Genomic DNA, 24669 nt, shown 5'->3' on the forward strand with positions numbered 1-24669 from the left:
GAGGTATGTGTAAAAAAAAAAAGTGTAATGTGTTGTATATTTGTGAAAGCGTAAAGTAAGATGGAGTAAAAGGAAGAAGAGCAAGTGAAAGAATGTGCATGTGAGTGCTTGAGGATGAGAAAAGCTTACAGCACCTGGTATTCCCAGGCGGTCTCCCATCCAAGTACTAACCAGGCCCGACCCTGCTTAGCTTCCGAGATCAGACGAGATCGGGCGTGCTCAGGGTGGTATGGCCGTAAGCGAAAGCACTGCTTCCACTTAGCCTATTTATAAGCATGCAGCAAAATACGCCTGCCTCTTCCACACTACACACCCCGCTCGCTCTCCCCTCCCCTCCCCCTTCCTCTCCCCTTCCCCTCCCCCCTTTATTCGGTGAAAGATAGACTGTGTATCACCAGCGGCTCCGAACTGCTTCATGTGGTTGTTCGTGAGGTATCTCAAATACTGAAAGCTATACGAAAACGTTCAACTACGTTTAACATCTAACGCTGGATCCGTCTATTGTACTTTACAGCTGCAGTCTTAGGGTTATTAGCTAGCTATACAGTGGGGGAAAAAAAGGATTTAGTCAGTCACCAATTGTGCAAGTTCTCACACTTAAAAAGATAAGAGAGGCCTGTAATTCACATCATAGGTACACCTCAACTATGAGAGACAAAATGAGAAAAAAATTAAATCAGAAAATCACATTGTCTCATTTTTAAAGAATTTATTTGCAAATAATGGTGGGAAATAAGTATTTGATCAATAACAAAAGTTCATCTCAATACTTTGTTATATATCCTTTGTTGGCAATGGCAGAGGTCAAACGTTTTCTGTAAGTCTTCACAAGGTAGGCATACACCGTTGCTGGTATGTTGGCCCATTCCTCCATGCAGATCTCCTCTAGAGCAGTGATATTGTGGGGCTGTCGGTGGGCAACGCGGACTTTCAACTCCCTCCAAAGGTTTTCTATGGGGTTGAGATCTGGAGACTGGCTAGGCCTTGAAATGCTTCTTACGAAGCCACTCCTTTGTTGCCCTGGCAGTGTGCTTGGGATCATTATCATGCTGAAAGACCCAGCCACGTTTCATCTTCAATGCCCTTGCTGATGGAAGGAGGTTTGCACTCAAAATCTCACAACACATGGCCCCATTCATTATTTCATGTACATGGACCAGTCGTCCTAGTCCCTTTGCAGAGAAACAGCCCCAAAGCATGATGTTGCCACCCCCATGCTTCACAGTTGGTAGGGTGTTCTTTGGATGCAACTCAGCATTCACGAGTTGTGTTTGTACCAAACACATTAGCAGTGGTCTTGTAGGTCTCCCATTTTCTGATTATTGCTCCCACAGTAGATTTCTTCACACCAAGCTGCTTGCCTATTGCAGATTCAGTCTTCCCAGCCTGGTGCAGGTCTACAATTTTGTTTCTGGTGTCCTTCGACAGCTCTTTGGTCTTCACCATAGTGGGGTTTGGAGTGTGACTGTTTGAGGTTGTGGGCAGTTGTCTTTTCTACTGTTAACGAGTTCAAACAGGTGCCATTAATACAGGTAATGAGTGGAGGACAGAGAAGCCTCTTAAAGAAGAAGTTACAGGCCTGTGACAGCCAGAAATCTTGCTTGTTTGTAGGTGACCAAATACTTATTTTCCACCATTATTTGCAAATAAATTCTTTAAAAATCAGACAATGTGATTTTCAGATTTTTTCCCTCATTTTGTCTCTCATAGTTGAGGTCTACCTATGATGTGAATTACAGGCCTCTCTCATTTTTTTAAGTGGGAGAACTTGCACAATTAGTGACTGACTAAATACTGGTTGACTAAAGCAGGTCTGAACGGTATTCGGGATAGTTCAGTTTGTCACAGGTCTACACGTCTGCTTGTGTAGTCTGTTTCCCATTACAAAGCTAAAGGTACACAGACTGTCGTTGTAGCTTTGTATTCTTGCACAACGCATGGCTGTCCTGCTGTTAGCAGCTGCAGTCTGCTGCAGGCTAACTCAACGATGATGGCTGTAGTTGTGAACATATCGACATTCCTCCTAGTGTTTTTTCGTGTCCGCCCGTGTTCAGCAATAGTGACATAAGTAAAACGAGCAGATAAAACTCAGTTACATAAAACATGTCCTTTATAAAACCGGCGAGTTTCTTTAGTTAAAGCGCATCTTCAGATGGTTTTTTTTCAGTAGCTCATCTTGGAGTTTCCAGAAACTACAACTTCTGTGTAAGACTTTTTTTTTTTTTTTTTAATCTCTGTGAAGTTAATTTAAATGAGAATGGTTAGTTATGTTTATGTGTGCCATATTTGTGGATTTTACGAATTTAAGCGTCGGTTTCATCGATTGCAATAATATTTATGTAAATGTCCGACGCATATGTGTAAGTAACTTTTAATGTAATTATTGGAAGATATTTATGTAGTGTATCTATTTCACCCTGAAAATGTCATACTCTCCGTCACTGCCTGTTTTCCCAAAAGAGACTAAGCGAATTTGTTATGAGTAGAATGTGTATCATGGAGTTTATCCCAGCAAACATATAACTTATAGAGGTCTGGAGGCCTCTTCAGTACATCAGGCACTTATCAGTTAGTTTCGGCTTCTCGCTGGGGAGAATAGGGAAAAGTGAAGACAACCGATGGATCATTTTCCACTCTTAATAAGTAAAGCTCAGTTATTTCTCCTGCTAACACATAGAACAGAAAAGCTTCAGTATAACGTCAGTGTTGTATCCATACAATATACTGAGGGTTAAATTAATTCATACTAGGTGTGATAAGTAACTTCATTTTCTTATTTTACATTTGATAGCATGAACATTTTACATATTTTATAGACTACACAAGTAACACAAATAAATGCAAATGCCACTTTTTGTGACAAATACAATTGACAATAATTAAGATGTATCTATTTCTATACAGACGTTTTTAAAAGATTATTTAATTTCGCATTTTATTTTATATTTCATAGTCCTTTTTTTAGTGTGGAAAAGAAGCTGTTCTTGTCCACATTCATTACAGTTTACATTTTTTTTACTCTTGATAAATGATTATTGAATATTGGGAGTAACAGGTGCTTTTTCATTCTGAAGCACAGGGAGCTTCCATTTACTGCTCTTTCAGGAGTAAACCGACACAGCAGCAAAGGCTCACACCGGCCGGCAGACTCGGTCTTGTCAACATAAAAGGCCTTACCCAACGTCATTTCCGGAAGGAAATAAAAAATGCTAAATAGAGAAATTGTACATCTCATTTGGAGCTGATGTGGACAAGATTTGTGTTCCTGGTCACAAGAAAAGCTGCTCCATTTCATTATGAAAAGTATTATCAGGCTTTTAATCTCGACTTTCCTCGCCATCTTTTCAATAAACTCTTTTATTTTTAGGAGTGAACCCAGTTGAAATATTTATGAATGGTGAAAGAAAAATTCATTTCAAAGAGGCCCCGGAATATGGTGCTGTATTTACTTTGCCGCAGTTTAATAATTAAGCTTGTGTTCTCCTTCAACTGCAAAAACAAAAAAACAAAAAAAAAACCCACATCAGTCAAATGCGGTTGTAAAACGGGTCAATTCTAAAATTCCAAATGTTTCTCAACAGTCTTGGCTTCTTTTATTTACACCCTAAAATTTGACATACTAAGCTACAACATGACTATGGGATAAATGCAGGGGCTACTTCCTACCAATATGGAAACCGGGAAAACAAAACAAGAGGCTGGCACGCCGGGTGAAGCATCGCTCTCAGGTGAGTTGCGAGTTGCAGGGATGCCGATGTAGCAGGCTCGGGCTGAGTGGGCCGGCCAGCCATTTAACTAAGGGAAGTGTGTGTCGCCATGTCAAGTTCAAAGAGCTCTGTGAAGCTTCAGGGGAATAAAAGAACAACTGTTGTAGATGTACATAGGTCTGGGAGGAGAACTTTAAAAACCTCAATGCAACTGGAAATCAGCCATTCCACTTCCTAGAAAACAATTCACAAGTGGTGAAGGACTTTTGATTTGCTCCCCTCCCCGCCCCCGAAACGAGAACGGGAACCCATGAATGAAGGCCCAAGACCTGAGGTTGTGTGTAACGGTGAAATAACATCACGACTGTGATGAAACGGTGCTGTTATTTCCCCACAGCTCACTCCCTTTCGGGATGTGTTGCTTTAATATGACCTAATTAAGTGATCTAAATTAGCAGGTGTTTTTTTTAAATAGCAAATATTGGGGTCGGCCCACCCAAGCGTTGTCATTATGATTGGTTGTAGTCTTGCTATGCGTTGACATGCTGTAACAGACTTTCCCCCATGTTGTCAGTTTCCTCTAACGTACACTGACCCCTACTGACAGGCTTGGGTTCCTTTTATCCACAGCATTTCCTCCACAGAGTTCTGGTTTGATATTTTTCAGTGTTTTGTGAGAAATTGGCTATAATTAAGCCAAACTACAAGTGATTGGTTTCCATCCCATGGCAGGCCATGCAGGTGGGCTTTAACGGCAATTTTCCGCTGAAAAGTTTCAACTCCTAAGACTCCACAGAGTGTATGAAATGTAATACAAGGAGGTATGTGTAAAAAAAAAAGTGTAATGTGTTGTATATTTGTGAAAGCATAAAGTAAGATGGAGTAAAAGGAAGAAGAGCAAGTGAAAGAATGTGCATGTGAGTGCTTGAGGATGAGAAAAGCTTACAGCACCTGGTATTCCCAGGCGGTCTCCCATCCAAGTACTAACCAGGCCCGACCCTGCTTAGCTTCCGAGATCAGACGAGATCGGGCGTGCTCAGGGTGGTATGGCCGTAAGCGAAAGCACTGCTTCCACTTAGCCTATTTATAAGCATGCAGCAAAATACGCCTGCCTCTTCCACACTACACACCCCGCTCGCTCTCCCCTCCCCTCCCCCTGCCCCTCCCCCCGCCCCTCCCCTTCCCCTCCCCCCTTTATTCGGTGAAAGATAGACTGTGTATCATCAGCGGCTCCGAATTGCTTCATGTGGTTGTTCGTGAGGTATCTCAAATACTGAAAGCTATACGAAAACGTTCAACTACGTTTAACATCTAACGCTGGATCCGTCTATTGTACTTTACAGCTGCAGTCTTAGGGTTATTAGCTAACTATACAGTGGGGGGAAAAAGGATTTAGTCAGTCACCAATTGTGCAAGTTCTCACACTTAAAAAGATAAGAGAGGCCTGTAATTCACATCATAGGTACACCTCAACTATGAGAGACAAAATGAGAAAAAAATTAAATCAGAAAATCACATTGTCTCATTTTTAAAGAATTTATTTGCAAATAATGGTGGGAAATAAGTATTTGATCAATAACAAAAGTTCATCTCAATACTTTGTTATATATCCTTTGTTGGCAATGGCAGAGGTCAAACGTTTTCTGTAAGTCTTCACAAGGTAGGCATACACCGTTGCTGGTATGTTGGCCCATTCCTCCATGCAGATCTCCTCTAGAGCAGTGATATTGTGGGGCTGTCGGTGGGCAACGCGGACTTTCAACTCCCTCCAAAGGTTTTCTATGGGGTTGAGATCTGGAGACTGGCTAGGCCTTGAAATGCTTCTTACGAAGCCACTCCTTTGTTGCCCTGGCAGTGTGCTTGGGATCATTATCATGCTGAAAGACCCAGCCACGTTTCATCTTCAATGCCCTTGCTGATGGAAGGAGGTTTGCACTCAAAATCTCACAACACATGGCCCCATTCATTCTTTCATGTACATGGACCAGTCGTCCTAGTCCCTTTGCAGAGAAACAGCCCCAAAGCATGATGTTGCCACCCCCATGCTTCACAGTTGGTAGGGTGTTCTTTGGATGCAACTCAGCATTCACGAGTTGTGTTTGTACCAAACACATTAGCAGTGGTCTTGTAGGTCTCCCATTTTCTGATTATTGCTCCCACAGTAGATTTCTTCACACCAAGCTGCTTGCCTATTGCAGATTCAGTCTTCCCAGCCTGGTGCAGGTCTACAATTTTGTTTCTGGTGTCCTTCGACAGCTCTTTGGTCTTCACCATAGTGGGGTTTGGAGTGTGACTGTTTGAGGTTGTGGGCAGTTGTCTTTTCTACTGTTAACGAGTTCAAACAGGTGCCATTAATACAGGTAATGAGTGGAGGACAGAGAAGCCTCTTAAAGAAGAAGTTACAGGCCTGTGACAGCCAGAAATCTTGCTTGTTTGTAGGTGACCAAATACTTATTTTCCACCATTATTTGCAAATAAATTCTTTAAAAATCAGACAATGTGATTTTCAGATTTTTTCCCTCATTTTGTCTCTCATAGTTGAGGTCTACCTATGATGTGAATTACAGGCCTCTCTCATTTTTTTAAGTGGGAGAACTTGCACAATTAGTGACTGACTAAATACTGGTTGACTAAAGCAGGTCTGAACGGTATTCGGGATAGTTCAGTTTGTCACAGGTCTACACGTCTGCTTGTGTAGTCTGTTTCCCATTACAAAGCTAAAGGTACACAGACTGTCGTTGTAGCTTTGTATTCTTGCACAACGCATGGCTGTCCTGCTGTTAGCAGCTGCAGTCTGCTGCAGGCTAACTCAACGATGATGGCTGTAGTTGTGAACATATCGACATTCCTCCTAGTGTTTTTTCGTGTCCGCCCGTGTTCAGCAATAGTGACATAAGTAAAACGAGCAGATAAAACTCAGTTACATAAAACATGTCCTTTATAAAACCGGCGAGTTTCTTTAGTTAAAGCGCATCTTCAGATGGTTTTTTTTCAGTAGCTCATCTTGGAGTTTCCAGAAACTACAACTTCTGTGTAAGACTTTTTTTTTTTTTTTTTAAATCTCTGTGAAGTTAATTTAAATGAGAATGGTTAGTTATGTTTATGTGTGCCATATTTGTGGATTTTACGAATTTAAGCGTCGGTTTCATCGATTGCAATAATATTTATGTAAATGTCCGACGCATATGTGTAAGTAACTTTTAATGTAATTATTGGAAGATATTTATGTAGTGTATCTATTTCACCCTGAAAATGTCATACTCTCCGTCACTGCCTGTTTTCCCAAAAGAGACTAAGCGAATTTGTTATGAGTAGAATGTGTATCATGGAGTTTATCCCAGCAAACATATAACTTATAGAGGTCTGGAGGCCTCTTCAGTACATCAGGCACTTATCAGTTAGTTTCGGCTTCTCGCTGGGGAGAATAGGGAAAAGTGAAGACAACCGATGGATCATTTTCCACTCTTAATAAGTAAAGCTCAGTTATTTCTCCTGCTAACACATAGAACAGAAAAGCTTCAGTATAACGTCAGTGTTGTATCCATACAATATACTGAGGGTTAAATTAATTCATACTAGGTGTGATAAGTAACTTCATTTTCTTATTTTACATTTGATAGCATGAACATTTTACATATTTTATAGACTACACAAGTAACACAAATAAATGCAAATGCCACTTTTTGTGACAAATACAATTGACAATAATTAAGATGTATCTATTTCTATACAGACGTTTTTAAAAGATTATTTAATTTCGCATTTTATTTTATATTTCATAGTCCTTTTTTTAGTGTGGAAAAGAAGCTGTTCTTGTCCACATTCATTACAGTTTACATTTTTTTTACTCTTGATAAATGATTATTGAATATTGGGAGTAACAGGTGCTTTTTCATTCTGAAGCACAGGGAGCTTCCATTTACTGCTCTTTCAGGAGTAAACCGACACAGCAGCAAAGGCTCACACCGGCCGGCAGACTCGGTCTTGTCAACATAAAAGGCCTTACCCAACGTCATTTCCGGAAGGAAATAAAAAATGCTAAATAGAGAAATTGTACATCTCATTTGGAGCTGATGTGGACAAGATTTGTGTTCCTGGTCACAAGAAAAGCTGCTCCATTTCATTATGAAAAGTATTATCAGGCTTTTAATCTCGACTTTCCTCGCCATCTTTTCAATAAACTCTTTTATTTTTAGGAGTGAACCCAGTTGAAATATTTATGAATGGTGAAAGAAAAATTCATTTCAAAGAGGCCCCGGAATATGGTGCTGTATTTACTTTGCCGCAGTTTAATAATTAAGCTTGTGTTCTCCTTCAACTGCAAAAACAAAAAAACAAAAAAAAAACCCACATCAGTCAAATGCGGTTGTAAAACGGGTCAATTCTAAAATTCCAAATGTTTCTCAACAGTCTTGGCTTCTTTTATTTACACCCTAAAATTTGACATACTAAGCTACAACATGACTATGGGATAAATGCAGGGGCTACTTCCTACCAATATGGAAACCGGGAAAACAAAACAAGAGGCTGGCACGCCGGGTGAAGCATGGCTCTCAGGTGAGTTGCGAGTTGCAGGGATGCCGATGTAGCAGGCTCGGGCTGAGTGGGCCGGCCAGCCATTTAACTAAGGGAAGTGTGTGTCGCCATGTCAAGTTCAAAGAGCTCTGTGAAGCTTCAGGGGAATAAAAGAACAACTGTTGTAGATGTACGTAGGTCTGGGAGGAGAACTTTAAAAACCTCAATGCAACTGGAAATCAGCCATTCCACTTCCTAGAAAACAATTCACAAGTGGTGAAGGACTTTTGATTTGCTCCCCTCCCCGCCCCCGAAACGAGAACGGGAACCCATGAATGAAGGCCCAAGACCTGAGGTTGTGTGTAACGGTGAAATAACATCACGACTGTGATGAAACGGTGCTGTTATTTCCCCACAGCTCACTCCCTTTCGGGATGTGTTGCTTTAATATGACCTAATTAAGTGATCTAAATTAGCAGGTGTTTTTTTTAAATAGCAAATATTGGGGTCGGCCCACCCAAGCGTTGTCATTATGATTGGTTGTAGTCTTGCTATGCGTTGACATGCTGTAACAGACTTTCCCCCATGTTGTCAGTTTCCTCTAACGTACACTGACCCCTACTGACAGGCTTGGGTTCCTTTTATCCACAGCATTTCCTCCACAGAGTTCTGGTTTGATATTTTTCAGTGTTTTGTGAGAAATTGGCTATAATTAAGCCAAACTACAAGTGATTGGTTTCCATCCCATGGCAGGCCATGCAGGTGGGCTTTAACGGCAATTTTCCGCTGAAAAGTTTCAACTCCTAAGACTCCACAGAGTGTATGAAATGTAATACAAGGAGGTATGTGTAAAAAAAAAAGTGTAATGTGTTGTATATTTGTGAAAGCGTAAAGTAAGATGGAGTAAAAGGAAGAAGAGCAAGTGAAAGAATGTGCATGTGAGTGCTTGAGGATGAGAAAAGCTTACAGCACCTGGTATTCCCAGGCGGTCTCCCATCCAAGTACTAACCAGGCCCGACCCTGCTTAGCTTCCGAGATCAGACGAGATCGGGCGTGCTCAGGGTGGTATGGCCGTAAGCGAAAGCACTGCTTCCACTTAGCCTATTTATAAGCATGCAGCAAAATACGCCTGCCTCTTCCACACTACACACCCCGCTCGCCCTCCCCTCCCCTCCCCTCCCCCCTTTATTCGGTGAAAGTAGACTGTGTATCACCAGCGGCTCCGAATTGCTTCATGTGGTTATTCGTGAGGTATCTCAAATACTGAAAGCTATACGAAAACGTTCAACTACGTTTAACATCTAACGCTGGATCCGTCTATTGTACTTTACAGCTGCAGTCTTAGGGTTATTAGCTAGCTATACAGTGGGGAAAAAAAGGATTTAGTCAGTCACCAATTGTGCAAGTTCTCACACTTAAAAAGATAAGAGAGGCCTGTAATTCACATCATAGGTACACCTCAACTATGAGAGACAAAATGAGAAAAAAATTAAATCAGAAAATCACATTGTCTCATTTTTAAAGAATTTATTTGCAAATAATGGTGGGAAATAAGTATTTGATCAATAACAAAAGTTCATCTCAATACTTTGTTATATATCCTTTGTTGGCAATGGCAGAGGTCAAACGTTTTCTGTAAGTCTTCACAAGGTAGGCATACACCGTTGCTGGTATGTTGGCCCATTCCTCCATGCAGATCTCCTCTAGAGCAGTGATATTGTGGGGCTGTCGGTGGGCAACGCGGACTTTCAACTCCCTCCAAAGGTTTTCTATGGGGTTGAGATCTGGAGACTGGCTAGGCCTTGAAATGCTTCTTACGAAGCCACTCCTTTGTTGCCCTGGCAGTGTGCTTGGGATCATTATCATGCTGAAAGACCCAGCCACGTTTCATCTTCAATGCCCTTGCTGATGGAAGGAGGTTTGCACTCAAAATCTCACAACACATGGCCCCATTCATTCTTTCATGTACATGGACCAGTCGTCCTAGTCCCTTTGCAGAGAAACAGCCCCAAAGCATGATGTTGCCACCCCCATGCTTCACAGTTGGTAGGGTGTTCTTTGGATGCAACTCAGCATTCACGAGTTGTGTTTGTACCAAACACATTAGCAGTGGTCTTGTAGGTCTCCCATTTTCTGATTATTGCTCCCACAGTAGATTTCTTCACACCAAGCTGCTTGCCTATTGCAGATTCAGTCTTCCCAGCCTGGTGCAGGTCTACAATTTTGTTTCTGGTGTCCTTCGACAGCTCTTTGGTCTTCACCATAGTGGGGTTTGGAGTGTGACTGTTTGAGGTTGTGGGCAGTTGTCTTTTCTACTGTTAACGAGTTCAAACAGGTGCCATTAATACAGGTAATGAGTGGAGGACAGAGAAGCCTCTTAAAGAAGAAGTTACAGGCCTGTGACAGCCAGAAATCTTGCTTGTTTGTAGGTGACCAAATACTTATTTTCCACCATTATTTGCAAATAAATTCTTTAAAAATCAGACAATGTGATTTTCAGATTTTTTCCCTCATTTTGTCTCTCATAGTTGAGGTCTACCTATGATGTGAATTACAGGCCTCTCTCATTTTTTTAAGTGGGAGAACTTGCACAATTAGTGACTGACTAAATACTGGTTGACTAAAGCAGGTCTGAACGGTATTCGGGATAGTTCAGTTTGTCACAGGTCTACACGTCTGCTTGTGTAGTCTGTTTCCCATTACAAAGCTAAAGGTACACAGACTGTCGTTGTAGCTTTGTATTCTTGCACAACGCATGGCTGTCCTGCTGTTAGCAGCTGCAGTCTGCTGCAGGCTAACTCAACGATGATGGCTGTAGTTGTGAACATATCGACATTCCTCCTAGTGTTTTTTCGTGTCCGCCCGTGTTCAGCAATAGTGACATAAGTAAAACGAGCAGATAAAACTCAGTTACATAAAACATGTCCTTTATAAAACCGGCGAGTTTCTTTAGTTAAAGCGCATCTTCAGATGGTTTTTTTTCAGTAGCTCATCTTGGAGTTTCCAGAAACTACAACTTCTGTGTAAGACTTTTTTTTTTTTTTTTTAAATCTCTGTGAAGTTAATTTAAATGAGAATGGTTAGTTATGTTTATGTGTGCCATATTTGTGGATTTTACGAATTTAAGCGTCGGTTTCATCGATTGCAATAATATTTATGTAAATGTCCGACGCATATGTGTAAGTAACTTTTAATGTAATTATTGGAAGATATTTATGTAGTGTATCTATTTCACCCTGAAAATGTCATACTCTCCGTCACTGCCTGTTTTCCCAAAAGAGACTAAGCGAATTTGTTATGAGTAGAATGTGTATCATGGAGTTTATCCCAGCAAACATATAACTTATAGAGGTCTGGAGGCCTCTTCAGTACATCAGGCACTTATCAGTTAGTTTCGGCTTCTCGCTGGGGAGAATAGGGAAAAGTGAAGACAACCGATGGATCATTTTCCACTCTTAATAAGTAAAGCTCAGTTATTTCTCCTGCTAACACATAGAACAGAAAAGCTTCAGTATAACGTCAGTGTTGTATCCATACAATATACTGAGGGTTAAATTAATTCATACTAGGTGTGATAAGTAACTTCATTTTCTTATTTTACATTTGATAGCATGAACATTTGACATATTTTATAGACTACACAAGTAACACAAATAAATGCAAATGCCACTTTTTGTGACAAATACAATTGACAATAATTAAGATGTATCTATTTCTATACAGACGTTTTTAAAAGATTATTTAATTTCGCATTTTATTTTATATTTCATAGTCCTTTTTTTAGTGTGGAAAAGAAGCTGTTCTTGTCCACATTCATTACAGTTTACATTTTTTTTACTCTTGATAAATGATTATTGAATATTGGGAGTAACAGGTGCTTTTTCATTCTGAAGCACAGGGAGCTTCCATTTACTGCTCTTTCAGGAGTAAACCGACACAGCAGCAAAGGCTCACACCGGCCGGCAGACTCGGTCTTGTCAACATAAAAGGCCTTACCCAACGTCATTTCCGGAAGGAAATAAAAAATGCTAAATAGAGAAATTGTACATCTCATTTGGAGCTGATGTGGACAAGATTTGTGTTCCTGGTCACAAGAAAAGCTGCTCCATTTCATTATGAAAAGTATTATCAGGCTTTTAATCTCGACTTTCCTCGCCATCTTTTCAATAAACTCTTTTATTTTTAGGAGTGAACCCAGTTGAAATATTTATGAATGGTGAAAGAAAAATTCATTTCAAAGAGGCCCCGGAATATGGTGCTGTATTTACTTTGCCGCAGTTTAATAATTAAGCTTGTGTTCTCCTTCAACTGCAAAAACAAAAAAACAAAAAAAAAACCCACATCAGTCAAATGCGGTTGTAAAACGGGTCAATTCTAAAATTCCAAATGTTTCTCAACAGTCTTGGCTTCTTTTATTTACACCCTAAAATTTGACATACTAAGCTACAACATGACTATGGGATAAATGCAGGGGCTACTTCCTACCAATATGGAAACCGGGAAAACAAAACAAGAGGCTGGCACGCCGGGTGAAGCATCGCTCTCAGGTGAGTTGCGAGTTGCAGGGATGCCGATGTAGCAGGCTCGGGCTGAGTGGGCCGGCCAGCCATTTAACTAAGGGAAGTGTGTGTCGCCATGTCAAGTTCAAAGAGCTCTGTGAAGCTTCAGGGGAATAAAAGAACAACTGTTGTAGATGTACGTAGGTCTGGGAGGAGAACTTTAAAAACCTCAATGCAACTGGAAATCAGCCATTCCACTTCCTAGAAAACAATTCACAAGTGGTGAAGGACTTTTGATTTGCTCCCCTCCCCGCCCCCGAAACGAGAACGGGAACCCATGAATGAAGGCCCAAGACCTGAGGTTGTGTGTAACGGTGAAATAACATCACGACTGTGATGAAACGGTGCTGTTATTTCCCCACAGCTCACTCCCTTTCGGGATGTGTTGCTTTAATATGACCTAATTAAGTGATCTAAATTAGCAGGTGTTTTTTTTAAATAGCAAATATTGGGGTCGGCCCACCCAAGCGTTGTCATTATGATTGGTTGTAGTCTTGCTATGCGTTGACATGCTGTAACAGACTTTCCCCCATGTTGTCAGTTTCCTCTAACGTACACTGACCCCTACTGACAGGCTTGGGTTCCTTTTATCCACAGCATTTCCTCCACAGAGTTCTGGTTTGATATTTTTCAGTGTTTTGTGAGAAATTGGCTATAATTAAGCCAAACTACAAGTGATTGGTTTCCATCCCATGGCAGGCCATGCAGGTGGGCTTTAACGGCAATTTTCCGCTGAAAAGTTTCAACTCCTAAGACTCCACAGAGTGTATGAAATGTAATACAAGGAGGTATGTGTAAAAAAAAAAGTGTAATGTGTTGTATATTTGTGAAAGCGTAAAGTAAGATGGAGTAAAAGGAAGAAGAGCAAGTGAAAGAATGTGCATGTGAGTGCTTGAGGATGAGAAAAGCTTACAGCACCTGGTATTCCCAGGCGGTCTCCCATCCAAGTACTAACCAGGCCCGACCCTGCTTAGCTTCCGAGATCAGACGAGATCGGGCGTGCTCAGGGTGGTATGGCCGTAAGCGAAAGCACTGCTTCCACTTAGCCTATTTATAAGCATGCAGCAAAATACGCCTGCCTCTTCCACACTACACACCCCGCTCGCCCTCCCCTCCCCTCCCCTCCCCCCTTTATTCGGTGAAAGTAGACTGTGTATCACCAGCGGCTCCGAATTGCTTCATGTGGTTATTCGTGAGGTATCTCAAATACTGAAAGCTATACGAAAACGTTCAACTACGTTTAACATCTAACGCTGGATCCGTCTATTGTACTTTACAGCTGCAGTCTTAGGGTTATTAGCTAGCTATACAGTGGGGAAAAAAAGGATTTAGTCAGTCACCAATTGTGCAAGTTCTCACACTTAAAAAGATAAGAGAGGCCTGTAATTCACATCATAGGTACACCTCAACTATGAGAGACAAAATGAGAAAAAAATTAAATCAGAAAATCACATTGTCTCATTTTTAAAGAATTTATTTGCAAATAATGGTGGGAAATAAGTATTTGATCAATAACAAAAGTTCATCTCAATACTTTGTTATATATCCTTTGTTGGCAATGGCAGAGGTCAAACGTTTTCTGTAAGTCTTCACAAGGTAGGCATACACCGTTGCTGGTATGTTGGCCCATTCCTCCATGCAGATCTCCTCTAGAGCAGTGATATTGTGGGGCTGTCGGTGGGCAACGCGGACTTTCAACTCCCTCCAAAGGTTTTCTATGGGGTTGAGATCTGGAGACTGGCTAGGCCTTGAAATGCTTCTTACGAAGCCACTCCTTTGTTGCCCTGGCAGTGTGCTTGGGATCATTATCATGCTGAAAGACCCAGCCACGTTTCATCTTCAATGCCCTTGCTGATGGAAGGAGGTTTGCACTCAAAATCTCACAACACATGGCCCCATTCATTCTTTCATGTACATGGACCAGTCGTCCTAGTCCCTTTGCAGAGAAACAGCCCCAAAGCATGATGTTGCCACCCCCATGCTTCACAGTTGGTAGGGTGTTCTTTGGATGCAACTCAGCATTCACGAGTTGTGTTTGTACCAAACACATTAGCAGTGGTCTTGTAGGTCTCCCATTTTCTGATTATTGCTCCCACAGTAGATTTCTTCACACCAAGCTGCTTGCCTATTGCAGATTCAGTCTTCCCAGCCTGGTGCAGGTCTACAATTTTGTTTCTGGTGTCCTTCGACAGCTCTTTGGTCTTCACCATAGTGGGGTTTGGAGTGTGACTGTTTGAGGTTGTGGGCAGTTGTCTTTTCTACTGTTAACGAGTTCAAACAGGTGCCATTAATACAGGTAATGAGTGGAGGACAGAGAAGCCTCTTAAAGAAGAAGTTACAGGCCTGTGACAGCCAGAAATCTTGCTTGTTTGTAGGTGACCAAATACTTATTTTCCACCATTATTTGCAAATAAATTCTTTAAAAATCAGACAATGTGATTTTCAGATTTTTTCCCTCATTTTGTCTCTCATAGTTGAGGTCTACCTATGATGTGAATTACAGGCCTCTCTCATTTTTTTAAGTGGGAGAACTTGCACAATTAGTGACTGACTAAATACTGGTTGACTAAAGCAGGTCTGAACGGTATTCGGGATAGTTCAGTTTGTCACAGGTCTACACGTCTGCTTGTGTAGTCTGTTTCCCATTACAAAGCTAAAGGTACACAGACTGTCGTTGTAGCTTTGTATTCTTGCACAACGCATGGCTGTCCTGCTGTTAGCAGCTGCAGTCTGCTGCAGGCTAACTCAACGATGATGGCTGTAGTTGTGAACATATCGACATTCCTCCTAGTGTTTTTTCGTGTCCGCCCGTGTTCAGCAATAGTGACATAAGTAAAACGAGCAGATAAAACTCAGTTACATAAAACATGTCCTTTATAAAACCGGCGAGTTTCTTTAGTTAAAGCGCATCTTCAGATGGTTTTTTTTCAGTAGCTCATCTTGGAGTTTCCAGAAACTACAACTTCTGTGTAAGACTTTTTTTTTTTTTTTTTAAATCTCTGTGAAGTTAATTTAAATGAGAATGGTTAGTTATGTTTATGTGTGCCATATTTGTGGATTTTACGAATTTAAGCGTCGGTTTCATCGATTGCAATAATATTTATGTAAATGTCCGACGCATATGTGTAAGTAACTTTTAATGTAATTATTGGAAGATATTTATGTAGTGTATCTATTTCACCCTGAAAATGTCATACTCTCCGTCACTGCCTGTTTTCCCAAAAGAGACTAAGCGAATTTGTTATGAGTAGAATGTGTATCATGGAGTTTATCCCAGCAAACATATAACTTATAGAGGTCTGGAGGCCTCTTCAGTACATCAGGCACTTATCAGTTAGTTTCGGCTTCTCGCTGGGGAGAATAGGGAAAAGTGAAGACAACCGATGGATCATTTTCCACTCTTAATAAGTAAAGCTCAGTTATTTCTCCTGCTAACACATAGAACAGAAAAGCTTCAGTATAACGTCAGTGTTGTATCCATACAATATACTGAGGGTTAAATTAATTCATACTAGGTGTGATAAGTAACTTCATTTTCTTATTTTACATTTGATAGCATGAACATTTTACATATTTTATAGACTACACAAGTAACACAAATAAATGCAAATGCCACTTTTTGTGACAAATACAATTGACAATAATTAAGATGTATCTATTTCTATACAGACGTTTTTAAAAGATTATTTAATTTCGCATTTTATTTTATATTTCATAGTCCTTTTTTTAGTGTGGAAAAGAAGCTGTTCTTGTCCACATTCATTACAGTTTACATTTTTTTTACTCTTGATAAATGATTATTGAATATTGGGAGTAACAGGTGCTTTTTCATTCTGAAGCACAGGGAGCTTCCATTTACTGCTCTTTCAGGAGTAAACCGACACAGCAGCAAAGGCTCACACCGGCCGGCAGACTCGGTCTTGTCAACATAAAAGGCCTTACCCAACGTCATTTCCGGAAGGAAATAAAAAATGCTAAATAGAGAAATTGTACATCTCATTTGGAGCTGATGTGGACAAGATTTGTGTTCCTGGTCACAAGAAAAGCTGCTCCATTTCATTATGAAAAGTATTATCAGGCTTTTAATCTCGACTTTCCTCGCCATCTTTTCAATAAACTCTTTTATTTTTAGGAGTGAACCCAGTTGAAATATTTATGAATGGTGAAAGAAAAATTCATTTCAAAGAGGCCCCGGAATATGGTGCTGTATTTACTTTGCCGCAGTTTAATAATTAAGCTTGTGTTCTCCTTCAACTGCAAAAACAAAAAAACAAAAAAAAAACCCACATCAGTCAAATGCGGTTGTAAAACGGGTCAATTCTAAAATTCCAAATGTTTCTCAACAGTCTTGGCTTCTTTTATTTACACCCTAAAATTTGACATACTAAGCTACAACATGACTATGGGATAAATGCAGGGGCTACTTCCTACCAATATGGAAACCGGGAAAACAAAACAAGAGGCTGGCACGCCGGGTGAAGCATCGCTCTCAGGTGAGTTGCGAGTTGCAGGGATGCCGATGTAGCAGGCTCGGGCTGAGTGGGCCGGCCAGCCATTTAACTAAGGGAAGTGTGTGTCGCCATGTCAAGTTCAAAGAGCTCTGTGAAGCTTCAGGGGAATAAAAGAACAACTGTTGTAGATGTACGTAGGTCTGGGAGGAGAACTTTAAAAACCTCAATGCAACTGGAAATCAGCCATTCCACTTCCTAGAAAACAATTCACAAGTGGTGAAGGACTTTTGATTTGCTCCCCTCCCCGCCCCCGAAACGAGAACGGGAACCCATGAATGAAGGCCCAAGACCTGAGGTTGTGTGTAACGGTGAAATAACATCACGACTGTGATGAAACGGTGCTGTTATTTCCCCACAGCTCACTCCCTTTCGGGATGTGTTGCTTTAATATGACCTAATTAAGTGATCTAAATTAGCAGGTGTTTTTTTTAAATAGCAAATATTGGGGTCGGCCCACCCAAGCGTTGTCATTATGATTGGTTGTAGTCTTGCTATGCGTTGACATGCTGTAACAGACTTTCCCCCATGTTGTCAGTTTCCTCTAACGTACACTGACCCCTACTGACAGGCTTGGGTTCCTTTTATCCACAGCATTTCCTCCACAGAGTTCTGGTTTGATATTTTTCAGTGTTTTGTGAGAAATTGGCTATAATTAAGCCAAACTACAAGTGATTGGTTTCCATCCCATGGCAGGCCATGCAGGTGGGCTTTAACGGCAATTTTCCGCTGAAAAGTTTCAACTCCTAAGACTCCACAGAGTGTATGAAATGTAATACAAGGAGGTATGTGTAAAAAAAAAAGTGTAATGTGTTGTATATTTGTGAAAGCGTAAAGTAAGATGGAGTAAAAGGAAGAAGAGCAAGTGAAAGAATGTGCATGTGAGTGCTTGAGGATGAGAAAAGCTTACAGCACCTGGTATTCCCAGGCGGTCTCCCATCCAAGTACTAACCAGGCCCGACCCTGCTTAGCTTCCAAGATCAGACGAGATCGGGCGTGCTCAGGGTGGTATGGCCGTAAGCGAAAGCACTGCTTCCACTTAGCCTATTTATAAGCATGCAGCAAAATACGCCTGCCTCTTCCACACTACACACCCCGCTCGCCCTCCCCTCCCCTCCCCCCTTTATTCGGTGAAAGTAGACTGTGTATCACCAGCGGCTCCGAATTGCTTCATGTGGTTATTCGTGAGGTATCTCAAATACTGAAAGCTATACGAAAACGTTCAACTACGTTTAACATCTAACGCTGGATCCGTCTATTGTACTTTACAGCTGCAGTCTTAGGGTTATTAGCTAGCTATACAGTGGGGAAAAAAAGGATTTAGTCAGTCACCAATTGTGCAAGTTCTCACACTTAAAAAGATAAGAGAGGCCTGTAATTCACATCATAGGTACACCTCAACTATGAGAGACAAAATGAGAAAAAAATTAAATCAGAAAATCACATTGTCTCATTTTTAAAGAATTTATTTGCAAATAATGGTGGGAAATAAGTATTTGATCAATAACAAAAGTTCATCTCAATACTTTGTTATATATCCTTTGTTGGCAATGGCAGAGGTCAAACGTTTTCTGTAAGTCTTCACAAGGTAGGCATACACCGTTGCTGGTATGTTGGCCCATTCCTCCATGCAGATCTCCTCTAGAGCAGTGATATTGTGGGGCTGTCGGTGGGCAACGCGGACTTTCAACTCCCTCCAAAGGTTTTCTATGGGGTTGAGATCTGGAGACTGGCTAGGCCTTGAAATGCTTCTTACGAAGCCACTCCTTTGTTGCCCTGGCAGTGTGCTTGGGATCATTATCATGCTGAAAGACCCAGCCACGTTTCATCTTCAATGCCCTTGCTGATGGAAGGAGGTTTGCACTCAAAATCTCACAACACATGGCCCCATTCATTCTTTCATGTACATGGACCAGTCGTCCTAGTCCCTTTGCAGAGAAACAGCCCCAAAGCATGATGTTGCCACCCCCATGCTTCACAGTTGGTAGGGTGTTCTTTGGATGCAACTCAGCATTCACGAGTTGTGTTTGTACCAAACACATTAGCAGTGGTCTTGTAGGTCTCCCATTTTCTGATTATTGCTCCCACAGTAGATTTCTTCACACCAAGCTGCTTGCCTATTGCAGATTCAGTCTTCCCAGCCTGGTGCAGGTCTACAATTTTGTTTCTGGTGTCCTTCGACAGCTCTTTGGTCTTCACCATAGTGGGGTTTGGAGTGTGACTGTTTGAGGTTGTGGGCAGTTGTCTTTTCTACTGTTAACGAGTTCAAACAGGTGCCATTAATACAGGTAATGAGTGGAGGACAGAGAAGCCTCTTAAAGAAGAAGTTACAGGCCTGTGACAGCCAGAAATCTTGCTTGTTTGTAGGTGACCAAATACTTATTTTCCACCATTATTTGCAAATAAATTCTTTAAAAATCAGACAATGTGATTTTCAGATTTTTTCCCTCATTTTGTCTCTCATAGTTGAGGTCTACCTATGATGTGAATTACAGGCCTCTCTCATTTTTTTAAGTGGGAGAACTTGCACAATTAGTGACTGACTAAATACTGGTTGACTAAAGCAGGTCTGAACGGTATTCGGGATAGTTCAGTTTGTCACAGGTCTACACGTCTGCTTGTGTAGTCTGTTTCCCATTACAAAGCTAAAGGTACACAGACTGTCGTTGTAGCTTTGTATTCTTGCACAACGCATGGCTGTCCTGCTGTTAGCAGCTGCAGTCTGCTGCAGGCTAACTCAACGATGATGGCTGTAGTTGTGAACATATCGACATTCCTCCTAGTGTTTTTTCGTGTCCGCCCGTGTTCAGCAATAGTGACATAAGTAAAACGAGCAGATAAAACTCAGTTACATAAAACATGTCCTTTATAAAACCGGCGAGTTTCTTTAGTTAAAGCGCATCTTCAGATGGTTTTTTTTCAGTAGCTCATCTTGGAGTTTCCAGAAACTACAACTTCTGTGTAAGACTTTTTTTTTTTTTTTTTAAATCTCTGTGAAGTTAATTTAAATGAGAATGGTTAGTTATGTTTATGTGTGCCATATTTGTGGATTTTACGAATTTAAGCGTCGGTTTCATCGATTGCAATAATATTTATGTAAATGTCCGACGCATATGTGTAAGTAACTTTTAATGTAATTATTGGAAGATATTTATGTAGTGTATCTATTTCACCCTGAAAATGTCATACTCTCCGTCACTGCCTGTTTTCCCAAAAGAGACTAAGCGAATTTGTTATGAGTAGAATGTGTATCATGGAGTTTATCCCAGCAAACATATAACTTATAGAGGTCTGGAGGCCTCTTCAGTACATCAGGCACTTATCAGTTAGTTTCGGCTTCTCGCTGGGGAGAATAGGGAAAAGTGAAGACAACCGATGGATCATTTTCCACTCTTAATAAGTAAAGCTCAGTTATTTCTCCTGCTAACACATAGAACAGAAAAGCTTCAGTATAACGTCAGTGTTGTATCCATACAATATACTGAGGGTTAAATTAATTCATACTAGGTGTGATAAGTAACTTCATTTTCTTATTTTACATTTGATAGCATGAACATTTTACATATTTTATAGACTACACAAGTAACACAAATAAATGCAAATGCCACTTTTTGTGACAAATACAATTGACAATAATTAAGATGTATCTATTTCTATACAGACGTTTTTAAAAGATTATTTAATTTCGCATTTTATTTTATATTTCATAGTCCTTTTTTTAGTGTGGAAAAGAAGCTGTTCTTGTCCACATTCATTACAGTTTACATTTTTTTTACTCTTGATAAATGATTATTGAATATTGGGAGTAACAGGTGCTTTTTCATTCTGAAGCACAGGGAGCTTCCATTTACTGCTCTTTCAGGAGTAAACCGACACAGCAGCAAAGGCTCACACCGGCCGGCAGACTCGGTCTTGTCAACATAAAAGGCCTTACCCAACGTCATTTCCGGAAGGAAATAAAAAATGCTAAATAGAGAAATTGTACATCTCATTTGGAGCTGATGTGGACAAGATTTGTGTTCCTGGTCACAAGAAAAGCTGCTCCATTTCATTATGAAAAGTATTATCAGGCTTTTAATCTCGACTTTCCTCGCCATCTTTTCAATAAACTCTTTTATTTTTAGGAGTGAACCCAGTTGAAATATTTATGAATGGTGAAAGAAAAATTCATTTCAAAGAGGCCCCGGAATATGGTGCTGTATTTACTTTGCCGCAGTTTAATAATTAAGCTTGTGTTCTCCTTCAACTGCAAAAACAAAAAAACAAAAAAAAAACCCACATCAGTCAAATGCGGTTGTAAAACGGGTCAATTCTAAAATTCCAAATGTTTCTCAACAGTCTTGGCTTCTTTTATTTACACCCTAAAATTTGACATACTAAGCTACAACATGACTATGGGATAAATGCAGGGGCTACTTCCTACCAATATGGAAACCGGGAAAACAAAACAAGAGGCTGGCACGCCGGGTGAAGCATCGCTCTCAGGTGAGTTGCGAGTTGCAGGGATGCCGATGTAGCAGGCTCGGGCTGAGTGGGCCGGCCAGCCATTTAACTAAGGGAAGTGTGTGTCGCCATGTCAAGTTCAAAGAGCTCTGTGAAGCTTCAGGGGAATAAAAGAACAACTGTTGTAGATGTACGTAGGTCTGGGAGGAGAACTTTAAAAACCTCAATGCAACTGGAAATCAGCCATTCCACTTCCTAGAAAACAATTCACAAGTGGTGAAGGACTTTTGATTTGCTCCCCTCCCCGCCCCCGAAACGAGAACGGGAACCCATGAATGAAGGCCCAAGACCTGAGGTTGTGTGTAACGGTGAAATAACATCACGACTGTGATGAAACGGTGCTGTTATTTCCCCACAGCTCACTCCCTTTCGGGATGTGTTGCTTTAATATGACCTAATTAAGTGATCTAAATTAGCAGGTGTTTTTTTTAAATAGCAAATATTGGGGTCGGCCCACCCAAGCGTTGTCATTATGATTGGTTGTAGTCTTGCTATGCGTTGACATGCTGTAACAGACTTTCCCCCATGTTGTCAGTTTCCTCTAACGTACACTGACCCCTACTGACAGGCTTGGGTTCCTTTTATCCACAGCATTTCCTCCACAGAGTTCTGGTTTGATATTTTTCAGTGTTTTGTGAGAAATTGGCTATAATTAAGCCAAACTACAAGTGATTGGTTTCCATCCCATGGCAGGCCATGCAGGTGGGCTTTAACGGCAATTTTCCGCTGAAAAGTTTCAACTCCTAAGACTCCACAGAGTGTATGAAATGTAATACAAGGAGGTATGTGTAAAAAAAAAAGTGTAATGTGTTGTATATTTGTGAAAGCGTAAAGTAAGATGGAGTAAAAGGAAGAAGAGCAAGTGAAAGAATGTGCATGTGAGTGCTTGAGGATGAGAAAAGCTTACAGCACCTGGTATTCCCAGGCGGTCTCCCATCCAAGTACTAACCAGGCCCGACCCTGCTTAGCTTCCGAGATCAGACGAGATCGGGCGTGCTCAGGGTGGTATGGCCGTAAGCGAAAGCACTGCTTCCACTTAGCCTATTTATAAGCATGCAGCAAAATACGCCTGCCTCTTCCACACTACACACCCCGCTCGCCCTCCCCTCCCCTCCCCTCCCCCCTTTATTCGGTGAAAGTAGACTGTGTATCACCAGCGGCTCCGAATTGCTTCATGTGGTTATTCGTGAGGTATCTCAAATACTGAAAGCTATACGAAAACGTTCAACTACGTTTAACATCTAACGCTGGATCCGTCTATTGTACTTTACAGCTGCAGTCTTAGGGTTATTAGCTAGCTATACAGTGGGGAAAAAAAGGATTTAGTCAGTCACCAATTGTGCAAGTTCTCACACTTAAAAAGATAAGAGAGGCCTGTAATTCACATCATAGGTACACCTCAACTATGAGAGACAAAATGAGAAAAAAATTAAATCAGAAAATCACATTGTCTCATTTTTAAAGAATTTATTTGCAAATAATGGTGGGAAATAAGTATTTGATCAATAACAAAAGTTCATCTCAATACTTTGTTATATATCCTTTGTTGGCAATGGCAGAGGTCAAACGTTTTCTGTAAGTCTTCACAAGGTAGGCATACACCGTTGCTGGTATGTTGGCCCATTCCTCCATGCAGATCTCCTCTAGAGCAGTGATATTGTGGGGCTGTCGGTGGGCAACGCGGACTTTCAACTCCCTCCAAAGGTTTTCTATGGGGTTGAGATCTGGAGACTGGCTAGGCCTTGAAATGCTTCTTACGAAGCCACTCCTTTGTTGCCCTGGCAGTGTGCTTGGGATCATTATCATGCTGAAAGACCCAGCCACGTTTCATCTTCAATGCCCTTGCTGATGGAAGGAGGTTTGCACTCAAAATCTCACAACACATGGCCCCATTCATTCTTTCATGTACATGGACCAGTCGTCCTAGTCCCTTTGCAGAGAAACAGCCCCAAAGCATGATGTTGCCACCCCCATGCTTCACAGTTGGTAGGGTGTTCTTTGGATGCAACTCAGCATTCACGAGTTGTGTTTGTACCAAACACATTAGCAGTGGTCTTGTAGGTCTCCCATTTTCTGATTATTGCTCCCACAGTAGATTTCTTCACACCAAGCTGCTTGCCTATTGCAGATTCAGTCTTCCCAGCCTGGTGCAGGTCTACAATTTTGTTTCTGGTGTCCTTCGACAGCTCTTTGGTCTTCACCATAGTGGGGTTTGGAGTGTGACTGTTTGAGGTTGTGGGCAGTTGTCTTTTCTACTGTTAACGAGTTCAAACAGGTGCCATTAATACAGGTAATGAGTGGAGGACAGAGAAGCCTCTTAAAGAAGAAGTTACAGGCCTGTGACAGCCAGAAATCTTGCTTGTTTGTAGGTGACCAAATACTTATTTTCCACCATTATTTGCAAATAAATTCTTTAAAAATCAGACAATGTGATTTTCAGATTTTTTCCCTCATTTTGTCTCTCATAGTTGAGGTCTACCTATGATGTGAATTACAGGCCTCTCTCATTTTTTTAAGTGGGAGAACTTGCACAATTAGTGACTGACTAAATACTGGTTGACTAAAGCAGGTCTGAACGGTATTCGGGATAGTTCAGTTTGTCACAGGTCTACACGTCTGCTTGTGTAGTCTGTTTCCCATTACAAAGCTAAAGGTACACAGACTGTCGTTGTAGCTTTGTATTCTTGCACAACGCATGGCTGTCCTGCTGTTAGCAGCTGCAGTCTGCTGCAGGCTAACTCAACGATGATGGCTGTAGTTGTGAACATATCGACATTCCTCCTAGTGTTTTTTCGTGTCCGCCCGTGTTCAGCAATAGTGACATAAGTAAAACGAGCAGATAAAACTCAGTTACATAAAACATGTCCTTTATAAAAC

The 24669-nt window shown here is 41.0% G+C and overlaps 6 non-coding genes across 6 annotated transcripts; all 6 read right to left on the reverse strand.

The window, feature by feature from the left end:
- Positions 1-122: 122 nt before the first annotated feature.
- On the reverse strand, positions 123-241 carry LOC140576513 (5S ribosomal RNA). The gene has a single exon (XR_011981723.1). It is a non-coding gene; the product is annotated as a 5S ribosomal RNA (ribosomal RNA).
- Positions 242-4646: 4405 nt separating this feature from the next.
- Positions 4647-4765, reverse strand: LOC140576525 (5S ribosomal RNA). Its single transcript, XR_011981734.1, has one exon. It is a non-coding gene; the product is annotated as a 5S ribosomal RNA (ribosomal RNA).
- Positions 4766-9182: 4417 nt separating this feature from the next.
- Positions 9183-9301, reverse strand: LOC140575561 (5S ribosomal RNA). Its single transcript, XR_011980835.1, has one exon. It is a non-coding gene; the product is annotated as a 5S ribosomal RNA (ribosomal RNA).
- A 4386-nt stretch (positions 9302-13687) lies between these two features.
- On the reverse strand, positions 13688-13806 carry LOC140575573 (5S ribosomal RNA). The gene has a single exon (XR_011980847.1). It is a non-coding gene; the product is annotated as a 5S ribosomal RNA (ribosomal RNA).
- Positions 13807-18192: 4386 nt separating this feature from the next.
- Positions 18193-18311, reverse strand: LOC140575637 (5S ribosomal RNA). Its single transcript, XR_011980908.1, has one exon. It is a non-coding gene; the product is annotated as a 5S ribosomal RNA (ribosomal RNA).
- A 4381-nt stretch (positions 18312-22692) lies between these two features.
- Positions 22693-22811, reverse strand: LOC140575584 (5S ribosomal RNA). Its single transcript, XR_011980858.1, has one exon. It is a non-coding gene; the product is annotated as a 5S ribosomal RNA (ribosomal RNA).
- Positions 22812-24669: the final 1858 nt, after the last annotated feature.

Source organism: Salminus brasiliensis, chromosome 13 (genome assembly GCF_030463535.1).
Source record: "Salminus brasiliensis chromosome 13, fSalBra1.hap2, whole genome shotgun sequence".
Lineage (NCBI taxonomy): Eukaryota > Metazoa > Chordata > Actinopteri > Characiformes > Bryconidae > Salminus > Salminus brasiliensis.